Here is a 27,775-nt window from a genome sequence, read left to right as displayed (position 1 = left end):
AAAGGTTAACAATATAGTCATACTTCAGACACGACTGATCAAGAAAACAAATTCAAATGAGCGCAAAATAAAAAGGCTCATGAAAAACCTTCATTCCTTTTTTTCACGTGCCCGATGGAGACAAGAGATTGCCTAAGATCCACAGAACGGATCATCTTGCTCACCTAGTTATTGAGATTTTCCTCTGCTGAGGAGACACACACGTTCACACAGCCGGCACCCATTTAAAGGGATCCGTCTATCCTCCACTCTCCCCTGCCCTCCGTTTCACTGATTTTCCAGTAATGTTTCTTCCAAGATAGCACTGTGCTATAAAAGCATATTGCTGGCTCTGCCAACTGAATGAAAACTGCTTCTTTTTTTTTTGAGATGTAATTGACAGATGACGTTAGTTTCAGTGTACAACATAATGATTCAAAATTTGTATATGTTGTGAAATGACCACCACAATGTCTAGTTAACATCCATCACCACACATAGTTACAAATTTTTTTTCTTGTGGTGAGAACATTTAAGATTTATTCTCTTAGCAACTTTCAAATATATGACACAATATGATTAACTACAATCACCGTGCTGTACATTACATCTTCAGGACTTATTTATTTTATAAGTGGAAGTTTGTACCTTTTGACCACCTTCACCCATCACACCCATCCCCCAAAAACTGCTTCTGATCATCTTAACCAACAGGTGTAGAGAAAAAAAATTGATAGATCATAGCTGCATACCAGAGGAGGTATTGACTTGCTTTAGTAAAGAAACAATGTCTGAAACAGCAGTTCGATTTGGAGCCACCATCTGATTTAGTTTGTGAAAATCCACTGTCGTTTTCCAATATATGCGTGTCCTCTGTAGAAGCCAGATAGATGAGTTGGATTAAGGATGTAAAGGAAAGCACTACCGCTTTGTTCTTCAAGTCTTTTATGATATAATTAATCTGTAATTCCTCAAGAATTACAATATCGAAGATTAACATAGCAAATGCTAGTTTTTATTCCTAAGAGTTACCTATGTAATTCTGATGGACGATGCCTTAGATGCTGGATCTCAAAGTTTTTTTGGTGGTCATTTCTGATCATTCAGCATTCGTGTGTTGAATGCCTTCCATGTGTACAGTGTAATGACTTCTGCTTTGACCTGAAACTAGAAAGAGGAGAGAAAGCCCTGAGCAGGTTCTCACTACCTTCTTGTGGGTAGTGACCTCACAGCAATTTTCACATTGGTCCTGACAAAGGCAGGGAACCTAAGAAATTCCCACTACCAGATCCTCAACTTTCTGATGTGATTCAATTTGGTGGGTTATGGCAAGTTCTAAACAAATATACACTAAATGAAATGCGCACTAAAATCCCAAGCCAGAAATGTTTGTCAGCCGAGACAGCTACAGGGTGTAATCTATATCCAGACAGACTCTGAGACTTGAATACGAGTACAGACAAGAATGATGAGCACCAGGTTTGAAGAGTTCCTTTCCACCTCATGCCAGTCCAGGCCAGTCCAGTATGGCTTCCTTAAACATCCGTATTTACCTCTTTCTTCCCTACTCTTCAGATCTCACATAAAAAGGACAAGCTCTGTTCAAAGGAAAAAAATCCCAAATCACTTGAATCTATCATACTTTTCATTCTACCATTTTTTCCTTTTGATTATTCAGGACAACAACCTCATCCCTTGCCTCTCTTTTGAGGTAACCTATAATGCCATCTGCCCAAATAGGATTTTGGCTGCTTCTGACTATGAGCTCCTCTTGCATCTGGAAATCTACCCTCAGATCATCTCAAATGATGCCCCACTGGTCTCAGTCTCAGCCTCTTCTCCATGACCTACTTCTATGCATTTCCATCTGATTTTGTCCACCCTTTTAGGGGGGTAGACAGCTCTATCCAGGTCACCTTGAAATTGTACATGGGTCTGCTTTCAATAGAAAAGCGTCATTCATTCAATCAATCAACTTGTCTGTAGTTGAGCAGATGGCACCTGTCCACTAACACCCTTTAGCTGGATTGTTTCTCAATGTCCCGAATGCCAGAAAAATAGAAACCAACCCTATTCGTATCTTACTTTGGCTTCCTGAATGTCACAGGGCTGCTACAAGTCTCAAGAAGAGAAAGGAACTTTTAGCATATTGACGTATGAGGACATGAAGACTTCTATGACTCATGTCAGAGCTGTTTGTCTTAAAGATGTCAGGGTTTTCAGCTATCAATATTCATGGTTCAAAGTTCATGACATCATTTTTAAATAAGTGAGACAAAACCAGATAAGCACTCTAACAACTAATTAGTATTTATTCCAAGTCGTAAAAACCGTTACTGACTTGTGAATTAATTTAGAGACCTTCAGAAATGAGTTTGGATTTCAGTGCTTGAAAATGTCAAATATAAGATGTAATAAATTTATTACCATTGTCTCATTATTCATGTGATAGTGGCTTTGGTAGTTAAAATATGGCTCATAAAAATTTATATTTGTGTTAAGGCCAATTGACTTTTAAACTTTTTAGAGGGGCACCTTCAGAGAAGTGACACATTGGAGTTGATAAGTGTAGAATATTTAAACCAAGTGAATCAACCTAAGCCCCCAAAGATGGAATTCTAATGACAGGTCAATCAAATAGTACATCCACACTTACTTCATATGACATTTTAGACATGGAGATACTGGGAAAAAATGGATTTTCTCCCAAAATGTGATTGTGGATTGAGGGGGTATCTTCTTATGGAAGTGGAGGTAAATGTGATAACTTATAAATATGAGTCTTAAAATGTTTTCAAACATGCTAATGGAGCACAAAGCTGGAATAGCTGATTACAGCTACACAAAGATTCATCCCTCCCCCACCCAACATAATTCCTGGAATTACTTGTGAGCAATTAGTCTCTTGTGGCTAGAAACTGGATCGGTTAGCTTCAGCCAGGGTTCATCAGGGAAGCCAAACCACTATGAATATTATGGGAATAAGGGATTTATTTTAGTAATTAGACCTTACAAAAATATGGAAAAGTTAAGGAAGTGAAGGTCTGAAAGCAGGAGTTAGAGACCACAAAACAAGTCTCTGACCAGGCCTTCTGAAGCATTGGAGCGGATGGAGAAGTCACAGCTTGCAAAAAAATCCGAGGCCAAGTACATCCAGCTGTTGAAGTGGTACCTGAAAGTAGGAGCCTGTGGAAAGATCTCTTGGAAACAGTTGTCTCTGTAGGTCCACAGCCAAGATACTGGTGTTAGGCCTGGGCTGCTGTTGGTCAACACGGCCAGTAGTTTGGAAGACAAACTGAATGAGGAGCAGATGAGAGCGATTTATATTCTGGGCACCTTGACATATGTCCCTCACTGGGTCTGAATGTGATGAACTTCCAAGAGTAGTGATTCCTGCTTCACTCTGCCTTCCAATTCTTGTGCAAGTTCCCTTTCTCATACCCTCCTGGGAAGAAGATTCTGGGAGATGTAATTTGCATTTGAACAAATTGATGATAGCACAATTCAGCACAGTTCACCTCTTATTGACTTGACATTTATACACACCTCTTTTGACCATGTTTAACATCCAAAAAAATTCAATAGCAAAATCATTCTTCCAGTTAACATAATACAGTCATTCCCTGTACAGCCCAAAGAGTGCTAACCTTCTCCTCAGTGGAGTGCACACGAAGTCCCACTTTATCCATCTTTGGATGATGTTTACTTGTCTTCTGAGTCACACTTCCCCTTTGATAGCCTATATTTTAAATACTGAAATATAAAATTAATCACTATTAACACATTGTATGTTCAGTAGTAGGGGAACAGGAAAGGGAAAAATAGAAACAAAAGTAATTTATAACATTTCAGCTGGCCATACTTCTTTGTTGGGGTGACCCAAATCTTCCTAATTGAAGGGTCTGGGCCATGAGCAGTCCTGTTTGCACTGAGTTGTTTCAGTTTTCTACTGAGTTAAATCACAGATCTTGGAACTACTAAGACATTTTAGTAGTTCTCCAAGGGAACTGCTGCACTTTAGGCATACTCCTCCCTGCTCCCATTTTTTAGTAGCAAACCAATTTTGTTTTGATAAGCTAAGGTCAATCACTCTGATTATCTCCGTTCTCTCTTGATTTACTGACATGAGGAACCCAAAGTGGTCAGGTAGTGGTCTGAGCTTCCACTTTAGTGGAATCATTGATGTGTCACTTAGTAGAAGCACTCTTCTTCTGGGAATTCAGATCTCTAACCTAGCAAAGTTGCAAGAATGGGAAGCAAACTTTTGCTAGTGGATTACTAGAGGTAATAGTGAAAGGAGTCACTCCATTTCCATCTCTTGATTTTTCGTTTCCTGGGTCCTGGCTATAGGAGAAAGAAGGCCATATATTTCTTACTGATTCAGAGAAAATACTGCGTTCTGAATGATGTAACTCAAGAGTCACTAAGGTCTGCCACCTAGCTTTCACCATAACCAAGCCTTCAAAACACCATCCCACAGCTCTACCAGGCCAGCAGCTTCAGGGTGATGGGGAAAAGGGTAAGAACGTTGAGTTCCATGAGCATGAGCCTATTGCCACTCTTCATTTACCGTGAAATGAATTCCCTGCTAAGAAGCAATACAGTGTGGAATATGATGATAATGAATAAGGCATTCTGTAAGTCCATGGATTGGCAAAATCCTTGAGAACTGGAAAGGCAAATTCATATCCAGAGTGTCTGTTCTAGTGAGAACAATGTTCTACCCTTTCTTTGATGGAATTAGTCCAAAGTAATCAATCTGCCACCAGGTGGCTGGCTAGTTCCCTTGGGGGATGATATCATACTGGGGCTCAGTGTTGGTCTTTGCTGTTGAGGGGTTTGGCATTTCTCTGGCTGCTAAATAAGCCTTGGTGAGTGAAAGTCCAAGTTGAGCTCATGTAAAACCTCCAACCCTTTGTTTACGTGCTCATTGTGGGAAAGAGAATGCCTAAGATCCACAGAATGAGCTGTTTTGCTCACCTAATTATTATTTATACACCCTGTGCCCATTTGGAGAGATCTGTTGACACACCCCTCTTTCCCAGGACACACCTTTATTTTAACAACTTTTCAATTGTGTTTCTTCCAAGATAGGACTGTACAGGTATATTGCTGGTCCTACCAACTGAAAGAAAACTGCTTCTGATGGTCTTCACCATGGAGAAAAAAAAAATTGACGGATCAATAGCTGCATACTGGAGGATGTGTTAATTTGCTTCAGTAAAGAAACAATAGCTGAAATAGCAGCTGGATTTGGAGTCACTACGTGATTAAGTTTATGAAAATCCACTATAATTTTCCAAGATACATCTGTCTTCTGTAGAGGCCAAATAGGTGAGCTGAATGGGGATATGAAGGGAATCATATCTGTATCCTTGAAGTCCTTTACAGTGTAATTAATCTGCAGTTCTTCCAAAAATATCATGTTGCTTTTTAGGGTACTACTTGAGTTTTCCTACCGTAATAACCCTCACTCCATGGCCAGAGAACTGAAAGTGGGATTTTGCCAGCTGCTGATGATATCTATTCCAGCTATGCATTCCAGAAACAGGAAATAACCACAGTGTGGGTTGGAAACCCATGGGGCTCACTATATATTCTGAATGACAAATCCCAAGCCCAAACTCTGTTGGTCACCTGATCTACATAAGCCCTTCCTCTGACTGGTGGACCATAGGACCATACTGGCATTTGGAATCTGCAGGAATTGGTGCTGATACAGAGCTGCTGTCTAGTAATCCCTCAAAAGTTTAATTATTTTTCCTTCCCCAATTGCACAGTCGCCTATAAGTCCCTTTGGGGAAGAATAAGAGGAAGATTTACAGTATGAATTCTGGAAGTGTATTAGGGTACTTCCTTAAGGGGTTCTGGCTTACCTTTCATATATGTGAAGATTGTACATGAGTTTTTTAAAAAACAGCATTTTTGAGATATAATTTACATATCATAAAGTTCATCTGTTTAGAGTGTACAATTCAATGGTTTTAGTGTATTTACAGAGTTGTGAAACTATCACCATAATATAATTTTAGAACATTTCATCCTCCCCCAAAGAAACCTTGTGTCCCTTGGCAGCCACTCCACATTCCCCCTTTTCATCCCTCACCTTTACCTCCCTAGCCCTAGGCAACCCTTAATATATTTTTTGTCTTGATAGAATTGACTATTCTGGACATTTTAAATATGATGATACAATATGTGGTCTTTTGTGACGGTTTCTTTCACTAAGCATAATGTTTTTGAGATTCATCCGTGTTGCAGCTATCAGTACCTCATTGTTTTTTATTGCCAAATACGATTCCACTGTATGGATGTACCACATTTTGTTTTTTCTTTCAATGGGTAAAGGACATTTGAGTTCTTTTCTTTTTTTGGCTATTATGAATAATATTGCTTTGAACATTCATTTACGTATTTTGTGTGTGTATGTGCGTGTGTGGGGGCATATGTTTTATCGTGCTTCAAACGATACCATCAAGAAAGTGAAAATATAACCCAAGATAGGGAGACAATTTTTGAAAAGCATATATCTGATAAGGAACCTGTATATGGAATATAAAAATAACTTACAATTCATAATAAAAAGATAGATAATCCAATTTAAAAATGTGCAAATGATTTGAATAGACATTTTTCTCAAGAACATATGTGAATGACTAATAAGCACATGAAAAAATGCTCAAAATCATTAGTCCTTAGGGAAATGCAAATTAAAACCACAATGAGATATTGCTTCACATCTACTATAATGGTTATAATAGAAAAGATAGAGAGTAACAAGTGTTGGTGAGGAGGGTATGGAGAAATTGGAACCATAACATATTACTGGTGGGAATGTAAAATGGTGCAGCCACTTTAGAAAACAGATTGACATTTCCTCAAAATGGTAAACATAGAGTTACCATTTGATCCAGAGATTTCACTCTTCAGTATTTAATCATGACGACAATAGCTCTTTAAGTGACCTATTTAAAGTCTTTGTTCAAAGCCTTTTGGGGATTAGTTGGGTTCAACAAAAACTGGTTTCAGTCCTGGAGTCTCATTTTAAATTTCCATTATATGAAGACTGAAAAATTTGGAAATTTGTAAAGTTATGGCAAAATATTAATCCAAAAGATGAAGACATCTTTGGAAAAACAGTTGTTTACCATCTTCACTCCAAAGACAAATGGGATAATATGATGTGGATATTCACTGGCACCAGAATCTAACATAGAAGTCAAAAGCACCACAACAGCAAGTCGCCTCAGTGATGTCAATGTGAGTGATTATGGAAACCAGTCAGTGTCTTTGGGGGAGAAAAAACCTCTGAAAAGAGAAATGAAGTTCATGATTTCTTTATGGGCTTGCCAGTGTTTTCTTTGACATCGCTGATATTTATTTCTATGGTTGTCATAACTCTCTCTGTTGTTGGAGGTAGGATTTCATAACATCATTAAATATTTTTCACGTCAAAAATAAAAAAATTAGAGTCAAATAGTTATAATTATTTCATTCTTTTGAAGGAAACGCCAATTTAATGTAAAATAATCATATTTAGAGAGTCATCTTTTTAAATCAGGGTTTCTATTTCACGCCCCCAGATTTCCTTTGAAATAGAGTATAAAGGTAAATTGTTTCTGAATTAGCAAAAATCATTATCTGATTCAACAAAATTTTTTATGTTGCAATATTTAGTTTTTTGATGATGATTTGGTAGTAGGACTGAACATTTGTGTTCTTATTGAATTGAACTGAGGTTTTTAAAACTTTTTTAAACTTGTAATGTTAAACAAATTCTCTAGTTTTAGGTCCTAGATGCTTATAAGTGAAGCTGTGCTTTTGCTTGGAGGTAGATTTTAAGTGAGATATAGCAGAATGTCTTAGATTTTACATTAATTATCTTTGGAGAATATTTCTCTGTACTGATTTAATAAAGCAACATATTTTGCAATGAAATGTTAGCTCATTATAATCTCTTTAGATTGCTTGCTGATAGGAATTTGTTAATAATAAATAACCACACATACCAAAAAGACCAGCCACGTCAGTGTGTAGGCTATCTGAGCAGAATGCTCCAAAAAAAGTTAAAGTTTTATACTTTATACATTCCCGTGAACAACCTGAGAAACTGTTGAAACAAGATGCAAGAAGAACAAACCTATTCCAAAGTTAGTCTATGACAAATGGTTTTTTCTATGAAATTCTTTGGAATGGAAAACTGGAAATCTTGCTTTTAAAGAAGGGCACAAATAGAAAATGTAAGCCAGTGGAAAGGTTAACGTATGCTACCGAATATGTTAGCAGTAAGAACACATTTTCAATTTTAAAGTTTACTAAAAATAATGCCCAAAGTCAATAGGTATTTATTTTTCTTAACAAATGAATCCCAAAGTTGTCTAAATTCTGTTAAACTTAAATTGTTCACATAAATCTTATGAACAGAAACATCCATTTATTCCAAAGGTAGATCTCCCAGTCCTCATCGGGTCAACTCCTAACTGTCTTTGTTTCTCTCCCTATCTCCCTTCTCTCTTCCTCTTTCTTTTTCTTTCACTTGTTACCTCTTTCTCTTTTCCTTTCTCCCTTTATCTCTCCTTTTCCATTCCCCTCCCCACCTTCTTCCCTCCTTCACTTCCCTCTTTCTTTCTCGCCACACTCTCTTTTCCCCTATCTTTCCTTCTTTTTCCTCCCCTCCTCTTCATGTCTGGGTTAGGTGTGCTGATAACATTGCTAGGACTCTACTGCATAAGGAAACAGGTGACCCTGATGTACCCATTGGTAGAGGCTTCACTGGAGAACCTACAGGGTGGTCCCAGTAGGGATTTACTTTCCTGAGGGATGAAGGTACCTTCTTAGAAAAAACCTTTTCCCAAGGAAATTGCACACTGACTTAGTTCAGTATATATAACTCAAGCTTAGGGAGGGCTGGATGATTCTTAGTAAACTTAGAAAATGAAAATTCAGAATCTTTACATAGACATTAGTAATGGGATGACATGAAATATATCAGGACAGTGGGGGCAAACAGCAAAAAGTGATTTATCATTCCCAACGTTCTTTCCATCCTCTTTCCCCAATAAAGAAGGAAGCCCTAATCCTCTGCATCCGTTAGTGAGCTAGCATTGCTCCTAATCCATCAAATCTTTCAGATCTCTTGTTTGTGTTTTTCCATTACATGGCTGCCCCCTGCCCTTCTGATCTTTTTCTTACCCTTCATTGCTCAGCTCTAAATTCATCTCTTGAAGCCCACACTAACCCCACCAAATAATTGAATTTCTCCTGGCTTTATGATTCTATAACTATTTGTATACTTTTTTTTTTTTACAGTGCTAATTGTAATTAGTCTTTCAAAGATGGGGATTGGTTTTTATTCAATTTTTCCAGAGTTGACAAAACATAAAGAAAGAGCTCAATCTTCATCCATTCACATGTATTTATGGAGCACTTACTGTGTGGTAGGATCTGGGTAGGTGCTGTGTATATATCTGTACAAGGAAGTCAAAGGAAATTTTTCCCTCAAAATTGACTTCAGTGGTGTGACTTTTACCTCAAAATATCCCTTTGAGATTTCAGTGGAATAGCTCTTTTAAGTGTTAATTGCTCTTTTCTTACAGCCTCCTTTCCCCTGAAATTTAGGTTTTAGCTATACGATCGGGGCCAGAAGATAAGCTCAACTTTAAATTCAAAATCACATCTCCTGCAACCCTGAATCAATATTCCTGGACCATGGGCCTTGAGGGCATTATGCTGAGTGAAATAAGTCAGATAGAGAAAGACACATACTGTGTGATCTCACTTATATGTGGAATCTAAAAACTACAATAAACAACAACAAAGCCCCCCAAAAACCAAACTCATAGAAGAAGAGATCAGATATGTGGTTACCAGAGATGGGGATTGGGGGGAGGGAATTGGAGGAAGGTGGTCAAAAGACACAAACTTCCAGTTATGGGATGAATAAATACTAGGGAGTTAGTGCACAACATGATGACCATGGTTAGCACTGCCATGTGATGTATGTGAAAGTTTTTCAGAGAGTGGATCCTAAGAGTTCTCATCACGAGGAGGAAGACATTTCTTTTCCTTTTCTTTTTATTTTATCTATATGGGATGATGGATGTTCACTAAACTTACTGTGGTAAGCATTTCACAATACATGTAAGTCAAATCACTATGCTGTACGCCTTAAACTTATACAGCAATGTGTGTGAATTAGAATAAAATTGGAAAAAAATCCTTGGACCAGGTTTGGTGGCAATTTAGATTCTTTTTCCTCTGGAAGGCTCCTTGATCTCTAGTGTAAATAAGACTTCTGCTGCGTCCACTTAGTCCTCCATATGCAACCAAATCCTAAATACATCTGAGTCCTAAAGTCAACATAACTCGAGTTCCCAAGTTGAGACTCCTGACACAGGTATTAAAAACATACTTGTATCAGTAAGAACGCTACAGTGATTTTCTTAAGCTCTTTTTGAGAGCAAAACTATGTCTTTTATTCTCAGTGCTAAGTAGTCTCTGGCACATAGTAGAAAATTACATGAACACTTGTAGATTCAATGAATCAATTTATAAACTTTTCCTCATAAAGATGCATTTTTTCCTTATTGTCAAATCTATTTTGTTTCCCAACATTTTAATCTGTTGTGTAATTGAAAAGTATTTCCCTTGACAGTCCACTAGAGGCAGCACTGCCTATGTAGGAGCTTTGCCTGGTCGTATTCCAGACATACCCTTTATGAGATCTGTCAATCCTTTGTGTGTAAACCTTCATGCTCATAGAGGCAATTTTATTAATTATTCACTTTAAATATTATTTTAAATTTTAACTATTTAAAATATTTTATTATATATTTATTAATTATATTACATCATTAAATTTTAATTATTAATTTATTAATTAATTTTATTACCTCCTTCATGAAAGATTGGGGAGAGAACAAATATTTATTTCCTGGTACTTGGTAGACTTTTTAGAATATGTATTACCTATGTTAATCCTTATCACCACACTGTTAAGGAAAGAAAATCTCCCCCTCTCCCCTTTAATGAATAGGAAAACTGAAGCTCTGACAAGTAAGGAAAGTTATCCAAGATCTCACCAGCACCAGGAAGAAGCTGGACTAAGATTTGGAGTCAGGGCTGCCTCAATCCAGGGTTCATGCTTCATCAAGGACACGAGGCACTGCCCACACAGCTGTGAGGGGTGATGGAGGACCCCTAAATGTACTACTAGGCACGTACTTCTCCCCTTCTGAGTCCAGCACAGATCACAAAGCTCTGAACTTGATGAGCACCAGTTTTAAGGAATCAATTAACTTCAAGCTTAAAATAGTCCTGAATTGGAAAACATTTTGTAAATATTGATTAGTAAATGCCTATAATTCTGGATAAGAACTATATAACATAAAGAATGAAGAGGAAGTTGAAAGAAAGCAAAACCGATTCAAATGAAATAATTGAAAAATAAATACAGACTCATTGGGTATGGTGCTTACATTGACACCTAGTTTAGTCAACTTTAAGACTAGGGATTGTCTTACATATTGCTGTGTGGATCATTATTCTATTTTAGGACTACTCATACCCTGAAGATGGAGGTGTTGAGCAGCTAATAGTTTCTGTTGTATTTTGAAGATTATTTCCCTGTCTGGTTGTTGAAACTATGAAGTTGGTGTTAAAGACGTGCAGCCCTTTGGTTTAAAAATGCCTTATTTTAGCAAATATTCAGGAAAGTCAGTTTCCAATTATGGTAAAGCTAGAGAACTAGCTTGGAAATTTCTGTAATTTATTTTCATCATGGAATAAAAAGAAGAAATGAAGCATAGAATATTAGGTCATTAATTACAATTTTTTTCTTCAAATAAGAAAACTGAGATGCAACATGGTTGACATAATTGATTACATAGTTCACTATGTAACTATGTCATCAGAGCTGGGCTAATTCCACATCTCTTGATTCCTGAACTAGTGTACTTAGTAATTAACATATATACCTGTTTTTTAGCTAAAGGGTAAAATGTAAGGTAACTTTCAACTAAAGGATAAAATTGCTTTATATAATTAAAGATTTAAAATAAAATGGTTAAGATAAGTTTTCAAAGTTTCTACATACTGAAAAGAAAGTCCATTTCATTCTTACTATTCAACTCAACAAACCTTCGTTGGCTTTACTTCCCTTCCAGTTTGGCCTGGACCTAATAATCCATTATTCCAACAATTCTCATCATCATCCTCAATTCCCTTGAGACGTTTACTGTCCATCTCACCTCTTTTCCAGGCCCCTTGCTATGGATCAATGATCTGTCTTCTTGGTTCCTGTCTCTGGGTTTCTGAGAAGTGCTCAAGAAGGTTGCATAACCTTGCTGATGGTGCCGTTACCAGCATAAGTGTTCCAAACTCAGCTGGGCCTCTGATGATGCCTACCAATTCTTTTATTAATCCACAGCAAGGTCCTTTTTCCAGCCTTAGATGAATTTTGTAAACCACTACTCCTCTTCTCAATCCCCAGCCTCATCCTTGTCCCCTACCTGACCAGATGGTGCTTCCACCTTTACTCAGATCATCGGGGCCATCAGATGAGCATTTCCTCAATATTCCTCTGATTCACTTCTGAAATTAAGTGTGTTTTCTTCATCTTTCTTTCTTTCATTAGAGGAAGAATGGGAGTGGCCAAGAGAAGGGGCTCTGGAATCAGACTGAGCATCTCACTTCTTCAATCTATTAGGTGTCTGACTTTAGGCAGATTACCTACTCACTCTGTGGTTAAGTTTCCTTTTCTATATAATGGGGGAAGTAATAGTATCTACCACATAGGCTTGATATAAGGAGTAATGATGTAATGTACATAAAGTGCATGGTGCGTGGGACAAAGTAAGTGCACAAGTTAGCAGGACTAGTTTTGTTGTTGTTGTTGTTATTTTTATTATTATTGTGATTGCCTTGAAAAGAATTTTTTCCACTCTTTCCAAGTTAACCCTATCCATCTCCCCTAGGATTTTGAGCTATATTTTATATCTCATCTCTCTTCAACACATCTCTCCCTAATGCCAGCTACTCTTCAGTTTAAAAGCATGCTGAAGCATTCTATTTCCTAAAAATATCTAATGAGACTCTGATTATTTCTTTAGTTGATACCTACCACTAACCCTTATCCTGACCTTTAACCTTGCCTTATTCTTGCCCTTCCATCATCACATAATGCTGGTAACTCTAAGAAGCTTCTGAACTGCCATGGGAACTCAAGCCTACAATTCATGGTTGAGTGAGATGGTAATAAAAATCTAACTCCCTAATCAAAAGACATAGAGTGGCTGAATGGAAAAAAAGCATGATCCAACTATATGCTGTCTACAAGAAACTCACTATAGATTTAGGGACACACATAGGCTTAAAGTAAAGGGATGCAAAAAATATTTCCTGCAAGTGGTAACCAAAAGAAAGTAGAGATGGCTATCCTTCTATTAGATAAAATAGACTTTAAGTCGAAAGTGTCGTGAAAGACAAGGAAGGACATTATATAATGATAAAATGGTCAATTTATCAGGAAGCTATAAAAATTATAAATGTATATTCACTAAAAATCAGAGTACCTAAACATATAAAGCTCATATTGATAGAACTGACGATGAAATAGATAGCAATATATGAAGAGTAGGAGACTTCAATACCCTACTTTCAATAATGGATAGAATATCCAGAAAGAAGATCAATAAGGAAATAGAGGATGTGAACAACACTATAGAACAAATGGACCTAACAGACATATACCAAACATTCTATCCAACAGCAGCAGAACACACATTCTTCTCAAGTGAACGCAGAACATTCTCCAGGAGAGATCATATGTTAGGTCACAAAACAGGTCTTAACAAACATAAGAAGATTGAAATCATAACAAGTATCTTTTTTGACTACAATGGAATGAAACTAGAAATCAATAGCAGAAGGAAAACTGAAAAATTCCCAAATATGTGGAAATTAAACAGCATACTCTTGAACAAGCGGTGGGTCAAAGAAGAAATCAAAAGAGAAATCAGAAAGTATCTTGAGACCAAGAAAAATGAAAACCCAACATACTAAAACTTATGAGATGTACCAAAAGCTGTACTGAGAGGGAAGTTCATAGCAATAAATGCTTACATTAAAAAAAATAAAGGGGGCTGGCTCAGTGGTGCAGCAGTTTAATTCACCCATTCTGCTTCGGTGGCCTTGGGTTTGCTGGTTCGGATCCCAGGTGTGGACCTACGCACTGCTTATCAAGCCATGCTGTGGTAGGCATCCCACACATAAAGTGGAGGAAGATGGGCACAGATATCAGCTCAGGGCCAGTCTTCCTCAGCAAAAAAAAAAGAGGAAGACTGGCAGCCGATATTAGCTCAGGGCTAATCTTCCTCAAAAAAAAAAAAGAAGAAAGATCTCAAGTAAACAACCTAACTTTACATTCAAGGAACTGGAAAAGAAAAAGAAACTAAGCCCAAAGTTAGCAGAAGGATGGAAATAATGAAGATTAGAGCAGAAATATATGATATAGAGAATAAAAAAATAGAAAAAAATCAATGAAACTGAGTTGGTTTTTTAAAATTGAAAAATCTATAACTAGACTAAGAAAAAAAGGGAGATGACTCAAATAAATAAAATAAGAAATGAAAGAGAAGAAATTACAACTGATGTTACAGAAATAAAAAAGATCATGAGACCACCACAAACAATAATATACCCACAAACTGGATAACCTAGAAGAAATGTATAGATTCCTAGAAACATACAACCTACCAATGAATCATGAAGGAGTAGAAAGTCTGAAAAGATCTATAACTAGCATGGAGATTGAATCGGTGATCAAAAATCTCCCAACAAAGAAAAGCCCAAGATCAGATGGCTCCACGGCTGAATTCCATCAAACCAATCCTTCTCAAACCCTTCCAAAATATTGAAGAGGAGGGAACACTTCCAAACTCACATTAGGAGGCCAGCATTAAGCTGACACGAAAGCCAAAGATACCGCAAGAAAAGAAAACTGCGGGCCAGCATCTCTAATGAACATAGATGCAAAAATCCTCAACAAAAATACTAGCAAACTGAATTCAACAGCACATTAAAAGGATCATACACCATGACCAAGTGGGATTTATCCCTGGAATGTGAGAATGGTTCAACATACACGAATCAATAAATGTGCTTGATATATTAACAGAACAAAGGATAAAAATCACGTAGTCGTCTCATAGATGCATCTCATGGATAAGATTGCATAGATGCAATTTCAAAATTGAAAAAGCATTTGACAAAGTTCAACACCATATTATGACAAAAACTCTCAACAAACTAGCAATAGAAGAAAACTACCTCAATATAATAAGTTCATATATCAAAGTCCATAGCAAACATCACACTTAGTGAAAAACTGAAAGATTCTCCTCTAAGACCAGGAACAAGGCAAGATTGTCCACTCTTGTCACTTCTACTTAATATGCTACTAGAAGTCCTAACCAGAGCAAATAAGCAAGAAAAAAAGTAACAAGAAGAATCCAAGTCAGAAAGGAAGAAATAAAATGATTTCTGTTCTCGGGTGACATGATATTTAATGTAGAAGACCCTAAAGAGTACACACACACACAAAACTGATTGGAACTAATAAATGAACTCAGTAAAGTTGCAGGATACAAAATCAACATACAGAAATCAATTGCATTTCCATATGCTAACAATACACTATCTGCAAAGGTAATTAGGAAAAGAATCCTATTTACAATGGCATCAAAAATAATAAAATATTGGGGCTGGTCCCGTGGCTGAGTGGTTAAGTTCGTGCGCTCCACTGCAGGCGGCCCAGTGTTTCGTTGGTTTGAATCCTGGGTGTGGACATGGCACTGCTCATCAAACCACGTTGAGGGGACGTCCCACATGCCACAACTACAAAGACCCACAACGAAGAATATACAACTATGCACTGGGGGGCTTTGGGGAGAAAAAGGAATAAGATAAAATCTTTAAAAAAAATATTTAGAAGTAAACTTAACCAAGGAGGCAAAAGACCTTCATACCGAAAATGACAAAACATTGCTGAAAGAAATTAATGAAGACAAAAACACAGGAAAGACATCCAGTGTTCCTTTTAGTGAAGAATAGTATTTAAAAGCCAAGATCTGGGCATTAGGTATACTCATTGCTATTGCAGTATTGTTGCACCCAGTCGCTCTTAGTGGACAGAGCTAGGTGATATATATATATGTCTGTATATATATACTCCCATTCACATATCTGCACCCACACCCATACACCTATACATACACACCTGCACTCACATCCACTCACCTACACTCCTGTATATACACAAACACATACAATGCACATATGCATATATAAATACACATGTATAGCCATATTTTGATATGTATCTGTATAATGAAAATCATGAATTGATGCATGTATCTCCAATGCCAACCCAATATCACATGATTTCATTCCACTTTTCTCCCTTCCATATTTGTACCTCCATTCTCTGACAGTGAGATACCTGGCTCCCTTTAATCTTAATATTTTTACTTATTTGAGAGATTTCCCTGAATATAACTAATCTCCCACTTCACTCCTTCCCCTGCCTGGATGCCTCTTGGCCCACTCAGACTCTGACACTGCATGTCAGGCTGCCCTTCTACCTCTCCATGGGCTCCAATAACCCATGCCAGGCTGTCCTTCCCCATAATCCCTTTCGCATGGATACCCTCTGCACACTGCTCAAGCTTTGACTCCCCACACTGGGTCACCTTCAGTTCACATGCTTTCCTTATCTCATCTCCTCTCCACAAGGTTGCCCTCCTTAATATGTTCAGATAACAATACCCAATGGCAGTCCACCCCTCTGAGTAGATGCCTTCCTCACCTTGGCTAGGCTTTAACACCCTGCCCAGAGTCACCACAACTTCCAGCAGAAATAACCATATTGTTATGCCCCCATTAATGGCTTTGGAACAGAGTTGGCCAGGAAGGGAAGGGAGGGGAAAGGGAAATGGACAATTGTACCCACTGAAATTTATCCCTAATCCCAGCTTCTACTTCCAGTGCTGGGCAACCTTAACCCATGTTGGGTGCTCATTGAACTATTTGTCTTGGCAGTTCATCATGATTTCTAACTAATTCCTTGTGGTTTGCTTGGCCGCTATCTCTGCCCGCAAAACATGTCCCCGGCTTAGACTTTTGCAGTGCCACATTGCCCATCTCACCTCCAGGCTGCTAGACAGCAGTTTAGGGTCAAGTCTCTTCTGACTCAGCTGGTGTCTGTAGCAGTCTAAACAGTTCTCAGGAGGAAGAGATCAGATGAGTGATACCAAACCAAGAATCCCCTCTGAAAGGTGGTTGTTGAAACTACGGGAGTGGAGGAGGTCGAAAGTGAAGAAAGAGAAGAAGAAACTACATAATACCTTGGAAAGAGTGCTTGTGTTTATATTTAGAGGACAGAGAGAGGAGCAAAAAAGGGAATTAGAGAACCGAGACCTTGGGCTAATCTACAGCCTGGAAAAAATGGAAGTAATTGCTCTAGGTGACTAACTTCTTGAGAAGAATTTGGCTCAATGCTGTGTCCTTGAACAATTTAAATTGGAAGAGTGGTGGTATTGTTATAGACCTGGAGTAGACTAAGAAATATGACGTTATAGAATGACTTGTTACAGTAAAAATGACTCAGTAGATTGAGTCAAACCAAGTGACTCATCTACACAGCCTGTCAGACCATCTGACAACCATTTGCCTGAATTTGGAGTTCAGGGTCAGTCAAAGGGAGGCTTGCCTCTTCTGTTTTAGTTAACTTTTGGGTGGAGGCTAGTTTGTTCTGACAATAGGAGTCTTGTGAATTTATTACAAAAAACCTTGTAGGAGAGACCTTTGGAAAGCATAGAGCTGTCTGTCGGTCTGCTTGGCTGAAGTTAGTTTCTGGAACTTTTTGGTCTAGGTGACCTTGTTCAGATTGGCAAATTCTCTGGGAACATGGGTAGCGTGTACATTCATTTTATTCCCCACTGTATCCCCAGCACCTAACACAGTGCCTGGCATGTTGTAGATTTTCAATAGTACTTGTGAAATGGATGAATGAAGGGAGATTGTTCTACATTTCTTGGAGAAGTCATCATCTGATGGTGAGAGAAGCCATTGCAGAAGTTTTTTGGCATACCTGTAGAAGGGTGGTCGTAGCTCAAAAATTTTCCAGGACAATCCTCAAGGAACATCAATATGTAATGTAGTAAATATTTTTATCTGCAACTACACTTTATTTACTGTGCATTGCCTTCATAGAAATAGGTACTGGTTTTTTTTTTTTTTTTTTTTAATTGTGCTTATAATTTAAACCTTCCCTAGACTGTCAAATAGTAAATCACTAAGGGGCTGGCCCCGTGGCCGAGTGGTTAAGTTCGCGCGCTCTGATGCAGGCAGCCCAGTGTTTCATTGGTTCGAATCCTGGGCGCGGACATGGCACTGCTCATCAGACCACGCTGAGGCAGTGTCCCACATGCCACAACTAGAAGAACCCACAACGAAGAATATACAACTATGTATCGGGGGGCTTTGGGGAGAAAAAGGAAATAATAAAATCTTTAAAAAAAAAAAAGTAAATCACTAAGAAACAGGTAGCTGGATGACAATACAACATTTTAAAGTCCGTTTTAAAAGCAAGTAGATGCAAGTGGATGCGCACCATCCAGAAAGACAATTGTGCTGATTGGCCCTCCCCCCACCCCCACACATAGTGAAATTTCAAATAACTATGGTGATGAAACTGCAACCATTTATAAGAAAATTGTTGCCGTAATTAAGTGATTCAGTAATAACATCTTCCAGAGAGCTTAACAACAATTACTGTAAGGTGGTCTTTTCCATGACAGTTTTGTTTGTACCCCAGGTAACCACATTTTCAGTAGTTTGGGACTTAGCTTTTTAAGAAAACAGCACTTGGGGGCTGGCCCCGTGGCCGAGTGGTTGGGTTCGCGCGCTCTGCTGCAGGCGACCCAGTGTTTCGTCAGTTCGAATCCTGGGCGTGGACATGGCACTGCTCATCAGGCCACGCTGAGGCGGCGTCCCACATGCCACAACTGGAAGTACCCACAACTAAGAATATACAACTATGTACTGGGGGGCTTTGGGAAGAAAAAGGAAAAAAATAAAAGCTTAAGAAAACAGCACTTGTACAAATCTTTCCCAAATGGGATAAAGGAACTAGCATTTATTTTGCGTATACTCTATTCCTAGCAGTATGCTATTTAATCTTAAAGGATTTATCTTTTGTCAAGTGAAGCATAAATAGTAATTAGTGGGTGTGTTTCATTAAAGAAAATCAGTTTTAAAAAATCCTAATGATTAAGACCTAGGGCTCAAAAGTGGACAGATCTGGATTTAACTTCTGGCTTCTCTCTTTTCTAGTTGGGCTTTTGGGCAAGTTATCTAATGTTTCTTAGCCTAAATTTCCCCATTAACAAACAAGATTTAATCATATTGCTGACTTCATTGAGATGTTTGGAGCATTCAAGGAGAAAGTGCATGTAAATGCACTTAGCTTAATATCTGGCACGTAGTAAGTGCTCAATAAATATTAATATTCTTTATTATAGGAGGATTGGCCACAGATTTCCTTCAAATGCTGTGCTCCATTTAGATGAATCAATTTACATGGAACTTTCTAGGAATTTACGTATTAGATAAGGCAAGCAATGTGTATGTAAGAATTATATTTTTTATTAAATTTAACCCATGGACATGTGGTTCTCAATGTGAATAGAATAGGGAAGAGGTACTGCTTCCCAGGGGGATGACTTTTGGAAATGTGTGGGCTGTTTCTGGTCCTCACATACTAGAGAAAGATCTCTGGGTGAGTGACGTCTAAGTTCCACAATGTAAAGAACAGTCCTATTTTGCATTGCCTTTATCAAATGTGTAGAATGACAACCAATTTCATAAATGACAGCAATGCTCATTTCCACTTAGGCATTTAGAATTAAACTTTAATCAGATTTGGGATATATATTCTTATGCAATTACTATTTTATTCAACATAACAATTTGGAATGATGTCTAATGAAATAAATGTTGACCAGAAGATTAATAATGTGTTGGTTTCCCAACAGAGAAGGAGAAAAACATGCTTCCAAAATTCTTACCTCTAATTCAGTTTGTTCACTTATTCATCATTCATCTATTCAACCAACATTTATAGAATGTCTGTTATATTTATTTTGCTTTGTTTAGCCAGCACCTAATCTAATGATTGGCACACACTGGATGCTTAAAAAAGGTAGTCTGGAGGATGGATTGAGGAATGAGTGGTAGGTCCATAGTCAATACATGGTCTATGACTTTTGGCAGCTTATACGCCAGTGGGTCAGATAGACAGTTTGGAAGACAGAAAAAAAGTCTCTCTGAGGACATCTTGTATGACTTTTGCTCCTGCTTCCATCTTTAGCATGTAACAGGATGACCTGTGAAGTAGAGCAAATATGCAGATTCTGGAATCTGATATACAGAGATCTCATTAATGGGCCTGGGACAAAGCCCTGAAATCTACATTATTAGTAAACATCCCAGGCAACTCCTGGGCTATGTATTCCAATACAATATTATGCATGTACCGGGGTTTGAGACATAATATCTTAGCCTTTGTATTAGATCCAGAGAAAAGTATCAAAATTATTTTCAAATTACCTTTACATTTCCTTTTCATTGTTGCTACCAACAGCAAGAACGACAAAGCAAAGCAAAACGTGACACCCTTAGATTGTCCCAGGGAAGGGGGAGAGGGAAGAAAGAGGAAGAGCAATTTGGTTGACATGTGGGGGTCTTTCTGAGTCCAGAAGAGTACGGCTCTTAATCCTTTGTTGAATCCTCTGGTGGATGAGCACGGTGACATATGGGCAAGCCTCATGCCCAGCCATTTCTGCCCCTTTGCTGTATTATTTTCTCCATCTTTTTGGAGGAGAAGTTGTTGGTCATACAAATTTTTACACAACTGAGGACAAAGGGTACAAAATGTACTGAAGTCTTATTTTATCTATTCCTGACTTTCTGTTTCTCTTGCTGTTGTTAACATTAAGATTAACCTTGACCTTGGTGGTTGTAGATGCCACAAAGCAGTCCACGTAGGCTGTGGTGTTTTCATAAACAGCTTCTGCAAAAGGAAAGAGGATGAAATCCAAAAATTCAGTTTGTCCAGGGACCTCTTTTGCTTTTGAGTATCTTGGAGGAGAGACTGAGTTTTGCTCTTTTAAATTTTGATTTGTAGACTTCAGCAGAGGGATTGCAGCAACTGAGCAGAAGCTGGCCTTCGTGAATCCTAGTCTACAGTGGAGTCAGCCATGAGTGCTAGAGCATTCACCCTGCAGTAGCTAAAATTTTGGAGTACAGGCTTCTTACATTCTCAATTTTATGTTGGGTAAAGAGAAGAGAGCTTTGGTTGGAGTGGCCATTGGTGCTGGGCACCACTTTCTGGGCAGACTAGAAACATGGTGGTAAAGAAATCTCTCCAGTGGAACACACCAGGTTATTCAGGGTGGTGCTGGCAGTTGAGTCTCTCCAGCAGATAGGAGCTGAGGAAGACTGCTCCTGAAGCCACATATAAAGTTGGGACCAGGAGCACAATCGCAAAGATTAGGTCCTTGTTCTAACTGCCACCATGAGTACTGGATGGGGGCCAGTGAGAAAAGATATTCCCTCAGTATTACGCTTTGCTGTGAGCCCCTCATTCTCTATCAGGCCTCAGCCCAGGGTAGTAGAGCCCTTCCCATGAGCTTTTTCAGTTCAAATTCACAACCACTTCCTTGGGCAAGCTGCTCCTGGAGTGCTGGCCTGGGGCTGTTTTTAGAAACTACCACACCAGGGACCCAGAACCATTGTCTTCCCTGTCTTTTCAGCATTAGCTTTCTAAGGGATGAGGCAAATTTTCTAAATTTTTATTTTTTACTTTTATTTTTATTGGGTAAAATTCACATAGCATAAATCTCACTGTTTTCGTTATTTTAAAATATACATTTCAGTGGTATTTGGGACACTCACAATGTTGTGCAACAATCACCACTATCTAGTTCCAGAACATTTTCTTCATTCCAAAAGGAAACCCCAAACCCATTAAACAGTCATTCCATTCTTCCCTCTTTCCCCAGTGCCTGGAAACCACTAAGCTGCTGTCTGTCTCTATGGACTTATCTATTCTGGATATTTCATATAAATGGAATAATATAACACGTGGCCTTTTCTGTCTGGCTTCTTTCACTTAGTATAGTGTTTTTGAGGTTCATCCCATGTTGTAGGGTGTATCAGTACTTCACTCCTTTTTATGATTGAATAATATGCTTTTGTATGAATATACCACATTTTGTTTATTCATTCATCAGGTGATTGACATCAGGTGATTCCCCCTTTTGGTGACTGTGAATAGTGTGGCTATGAACATTTGTGTACAAGTTTTTGCCTGAATACCTGTTTTCAGTTCTTTTGGATGTATGCCTAGGAGTGGAATTGCTGGATCCTGGTAATTCTGTGTCTAATTTTTTTGAGAACTACAACCTGTTTTCCACAGGGGCTGCACCATTTTGCATTTCTACCAGAGATGTATGAGAGTTCCAACTTTTCCACATCCTCACCAAAACTTACTATTTTCTGTTTTTTAAAATGATAGCCATCCTAGTGGTCTGCAGTAGTATCTCATAGAAGTTTTGATTTGCATTCACCTAATGACTAATGATGTTGAGCATCTTTTCATGTACTTTTTGGCTATTTGTATATCTTTTTTGGAGAAATGTCTATTTAAGTCCTTTGCCCAATTTTTAATTGGATTATTTGCTTTTTGTTGTTGAGTTGTAAGAATCCTTTATATAGTCTGGTTACTAGGTCCTTATCAGCGTATTATTTCCTCCCATTCTGTGGGTTGTCTTTTAATTTTCTTGATAATATTCTTTGATGAACACAAGTTTTAAATTTTGATGATGTTCTATGTATTTGTTTTTCTTGTTTTGTTGTATGTGGTTTTGGTGCTTAGAGGAACCATTGCCAAATTTGAGGTGATGAAGATTTATCCTTATGTTTTCTTCTAAGAGTTTTATGGTTTTTCACACTTACATTTAGGTCCGATTCATTTTGAGTGAATTTTTGTGTATGGTGTGAGGTAAGGGCCTTAACGTCATTCTTTTGCGTGTGCATATACAGTTCTGCCAGAACCATTCACTGAAGAGACTATTCTCTCACTATTCAAAGATCTTGGAATCCTACGGAAAATCAATTAACTATAGATGTATGGGTTAATTTCTGGATTCTCAATTTTATTTCATTGATCTGTATGTTTATTCGTATGTTAATATGCTATCTCCTTTAATTACTATAGTTTTGTAGTAAGTTTTGAAATTGGGAAGTCTTTTAACTTTGTTCTTCTTTATCAAGATTGTTTTGGCCATTTGGGGTCCCTTACCATTCCATATAAATTTTAGGATCAGCTTTTCCATTTATGCAAAAAAAGCTGTTGGCATTTGGTAGGCATTGTGTTGAATCTATAGATTGCTTTGGGAATTATTGCCATCACAACAATATTAAGCCTTCTAATCCATAAACGCACATGCCTTTTCATTTATTTAGGTCTTTTAAAATAATGTTTTGTAATTTTCAGTATAAATCCTTGCACCTACTTGGTTAAATTTATTCCTTTGTATCATTTTATTTCTGGTGCCATTGTTAAAGGATGACTTTGTTAATTTCCTTCACAAATTATTTACTAATATGAATAGAAACATAGCTTTTTGTTGTTGTTAATCTTGTATCTTGCAAGTTTGACGAATTTGTTTATTAATTCCAGTAGTTTTTTTGTGTGGATTATTTGGGATTTTCTATAGATAATATCATGTCATCTGTAAATAGAGATAATTTTTTTTCTTTCCAATTTGGAAGTATTTTATTTCTTTTTTCTTGACTCGTCTTTCTGGCTAGAACTTCTGGTAAAATGTTGACTAGAAGTGGTGGAAGAGGACATCCTTTCTTATTTCTGAACTTAGGGGGAAAGCTTTCAGTTTTTCAGTATGATATTAGCTGTGGGCTTTTCACAAATTCTCTTTATCATGTGAGGAAGTTCTCTTCTAGATCCTTACTATTTTGAGCATTTTTATTATGAAAGGGTGTTGGAGTTTGTCAAATGCTTCAACTGAGATAATGATATATTTTCCCCTTTATTTGTGTGATGTATTACATTAATTGATTTTCATGTATGGAACCACTCTTGCATTTCTGGGATAAATCCCAGTTGGTCATGGTGTATAATCTTTTTAACATACTGCTGGATTTGGTTTGCTAGCCTTTTGCTGAAGATTTTTGCATCCATATTCATCAGTGATATTGTTCTGTTCCCAGGGATGTTGGTTTTGGAAGAATTTGAGAAGAGTTAGTGCTAATTGTTCTTTAAATGTTTGGTAGAATTCACTAGTGAAGGCATCTAGTCCTGAGTTTTTCTTTGTTGGGTTGGTTTGGGTTACTGATACAATCTAGTGATCTTTCATATCAACCTGAAGGACCTCATTAGCATTTCTTGTAGGGAAATTCTAGTATTCATGACTTTCCTCAGTTTTTGTTTATCTGGGAATGTTTTAAATTTCTCCTTCATTTTTAAAGGATAGTTTTGCTGTATATAGAATTCTTAGGTGACAGGTTGTTTTTCTTTCAGCACTTAAAAATGTCATCCTACTCCCTTCTGGCCTCCATGATTTCTAATGAAAAATTAGTTGTTAATCTTATTGAGGATTCATCATGTGTGATTAATTCCTTCTCTCTTGCTGTTTTCAAGATTCTTTTTTTGACATTTTCTTTGGTAGTTTGATTATAATGTCTGGGTGTGGATCTCTTTGAATTTACCCTGCTTGGAATTCATTGAGTTTCTTGGATGTGTAGATTCATGTCTTTCATCAAATTTGGGAAGTTTCAACCATTATTTCTTCAAATATTCCTCCTGTCCCTTTGTCTTCCTCCACTCCTTCTGGGACTATCATTATGTGTACGTTGGTGTGCTCAATGCTGTCCTACATGTCTCTTAGGCTCTGTTTATTTTTCTTCATTTATTTTTCTTTCTGCTTCTCAGACTGGATAATCTCAGTTGACCGACCTTCAAGTTTACTGATTCTTTCTTCTGCCTGATCAAATCTACTGTTGAACCCCTCTAGAGAATATTTTATTTCAATTATACTTTTCAGATCTAGAATTTCTTTTTGATTCCTTTTTATAATTTCTATCTTTTTATTGATATTCTCTATTTGGTGAGACATTGTTCACTTGGTTTCCTTTATCTCTTTGACTATATTTAAGACAGTTGATTTTAAAGACTTTGTCTAGTAAGTCCAATGTCTGAGCTTCCTCAGGAAGAGTTTCTATTAATTTATTTTTTCTTGTGAATGAACCATGCTTTCTTGTTTCTTTGCATGTCTTGAAATTTTTCTTTTGAAAAAGAGACACTTTAATATTATAATGTGGCAACTATCAAAATAAAATTCTACCCTCTTCCCTTGTGTGCTGCCTTTTGTGGGCTGTTGATGTTTGGCGACTTTTCTAAGCTATTTTTGTAAAGTCTGTGTTCTTTGTTGAGTGTGGCCATTGAAGTCTTTGTTTCATCAGCTAGTGATTTTACAGAGATTTCTTAAATACTTAAATTTAACAGCTTCTTTCTTCATTAATGATTCCTCTGGTTGTTGTGAATTTTCATTAGTTTCCAGAGTTCCAAACAAGGTTTGGATGACAGTTTTTGTGAACTTATTCAGTACTTTGTGGAAGGATGGAATTTTGGACTTTTTCTACTCTGCCTTTTTGTTAACATCTGTTCCTGCTTTTCTCTTTAATCAGGAAAAGTTTTTTTTTTTTTTTTTTTAGCATCCTTAGATTAAGCTCAATAAAGGCCACCAAAGATATCAGATCCAAATTCCTGGAACCTTTAACTGTTACCTTATAAGGAAAAAAGGTCTTTGCAGATGTGAATAAATTGAGGATTTTGACAAAGGAGGATAATCCTGGATTATCAAGGATTACATTACATGTATCCTTATAAGAAGAAAAGAGAGAGGGATTTCAAAGATACACACAGAAAAGAAGGCAATCTGACCACAGCAGCAATGATTGGAGTGATGGAGCCACAAGGCAAGAATACCAGTGGCCACCAGAAGCTGGAAGAGGCAAAAGACAGATTCTTCCCTAGATCCTTTGGAGAGAGTTCTGCTCTGCTAACAGCTTGATTTTGGCTCAGTGAAACTGATTTCAGACCTCTGGCCTCCAGAACGGTGAGAGAATAAATTTCAGTTAAGTCACTAAGTTTGTGGTATTTTCTTTTACAGAAGTCCTTGAAAACAAATACATACCCCTTCTCCCAGATTACTGAACTATTCCCTCTATGTCTACCCTTCAAAAGAAGTTGCCTTTAGTGGTTCCAAGGTGATTTTTTGACTGATATATAATTTTACTTCACACACACACACACACACATGCAGACACACACACACACACACTCACACACACACACTCTGTAGCTGTAACTGGCACTTCCCTTGCTAAAGAAAAGAAAAAAAATACAAATTTAATTGCTGGCTTGGCATTCTTCCACTAGGGCATCCCATTACGTACTCTATGTATTTTGCACAAACCAGGAAGAAGACATAAAATAATTATTTGGTATTTAACCCCAATGAAAAGGAGCTCAGTTCAAGCCAGGGGTTTTCTCTGTGTTTCATTAAGACAATATGTAAAAGGATAATTATAACTCAATGTGATAACCATTATAACAGTATTGGCAAAAACCTGTGGAATCACAGAGAAGAGATATGATCCTTAGGGAAACTAGAGATGACCTCTCAAAGATGTCCTAGTTGAGTCAACTCTAAAAGGATGTCAGGAGTTTACCAGGCAGGGGATGCATGAATATGGAACACTATGTGCAGAGCCACCAAAGTGTGAAAGGATGTAACTTATCTGAGGGATCTAATGGAATTTTATTTGTCTGGAGGGTAGGAGGTAGGAAAAAATAGATTATGCTGCTGGAAAAGAAGGTTGGCATCAAATTGTGTATGTATGTTTTGATAAAGGATTTGATTATTAATCTGTAGGAAGCTGGTAGCCAATAGAAATTTCAAAGCAGAGAAGGAAAATGATTTTGGAGGTCATTTGGGCAATGGACTGGATCAGAAGTTTAGAGGTAAGAGAAAAGAACGACTCGAACTAAAACATTAGTAATGGACTAGGGGATTAGATTTGAGAAACAGTGCTGACATAAAATTGACAGTGACTGGATTTGGGATGGAGATAGAATAGAGAGGGTGACATTGAGGAAGAAGTTGATAATGCTGTTGGCTAGTATGTTGCTATGGTTTGAATGTTTATACCCCCCCAAATTCGCATGTTGGAATCCTAATGCGCAATGTGATGATATTAGAAGGTGGGGCCTTTGGAGGGTGATTAGGTGATGAGGGTGGAGCTTTCATGAATGGGATTAGTACTTTTGTAAAAGAGATACCACAGAGCTCCCTAGCCCCTTCTGCCGTGTAAGTATACTACAAGAAGTCTGCAAACCAGAAGACGGCCCTCATCTGAGCATGCTGACTCCCTGATCTTGGACTTCCAGCCTCCAGAACTGTGAGAAATAAATCTCTGTTTTTTATAAGCTCCCCAGTCTGTGGTTCTTACTATAGCGGCTCAAACAGACTAAGACGTATGCGCAACTTAAATGCCAAATGTTAGTGGCCTTTTCATACTTGGAAGATGAAGGTTGAGTATGAATGGGTTTTTTTTGATCAGCATATCTTGAACTTGAGAATCCAGAGCATGG

At 37.6% G+C, this 27,775-nt stretch overlaps 1 long non-coding RNA gene across 1 annotated transcript in view; it reads left to right on the top strand.

Moving 5' to 3' along the window:
- Nucleotides 1-26,264, top strand: part of LOC111773615 (uncharacterized) — a 41,573-nt gene extending 15,309 nt beyond the window's left edge. The window contains exons 2-3 of the long non-coding RNA XR_011438874.1: nucleotides 5,070-5,313; nucleotides 25,834-26,264. This is a non-coding gene — a long non-coding RNA (uncharacterized lncRNA). The remainder of the gene's footprint in view (nucleotides 1-5,069; nucleotides 5,314-25,833) is intronic.
- Nucleotides 26,265-27,775: the final 1,511 nt, after the last annotated feature.

The sequence above is a fragment of the Equus caballus genome, chromosome 5 (assembly GCF_041296265.1).
Source record: "Equus caballus isolate H_3958 breed thoroughbred chromosome 5, TB-T2T, whole genome shotgun sequence".
NCBI lineage: Eukaryota > Metazoa > Chordata > Mammalia > Perissodactyla > Equidae > Equus > Equus caballus.
The sequence above is the reverse complement of the archived record's forward strand: the minus strand, read 5'-3'. Positions and strand labels throughout refer to the sequence as shown.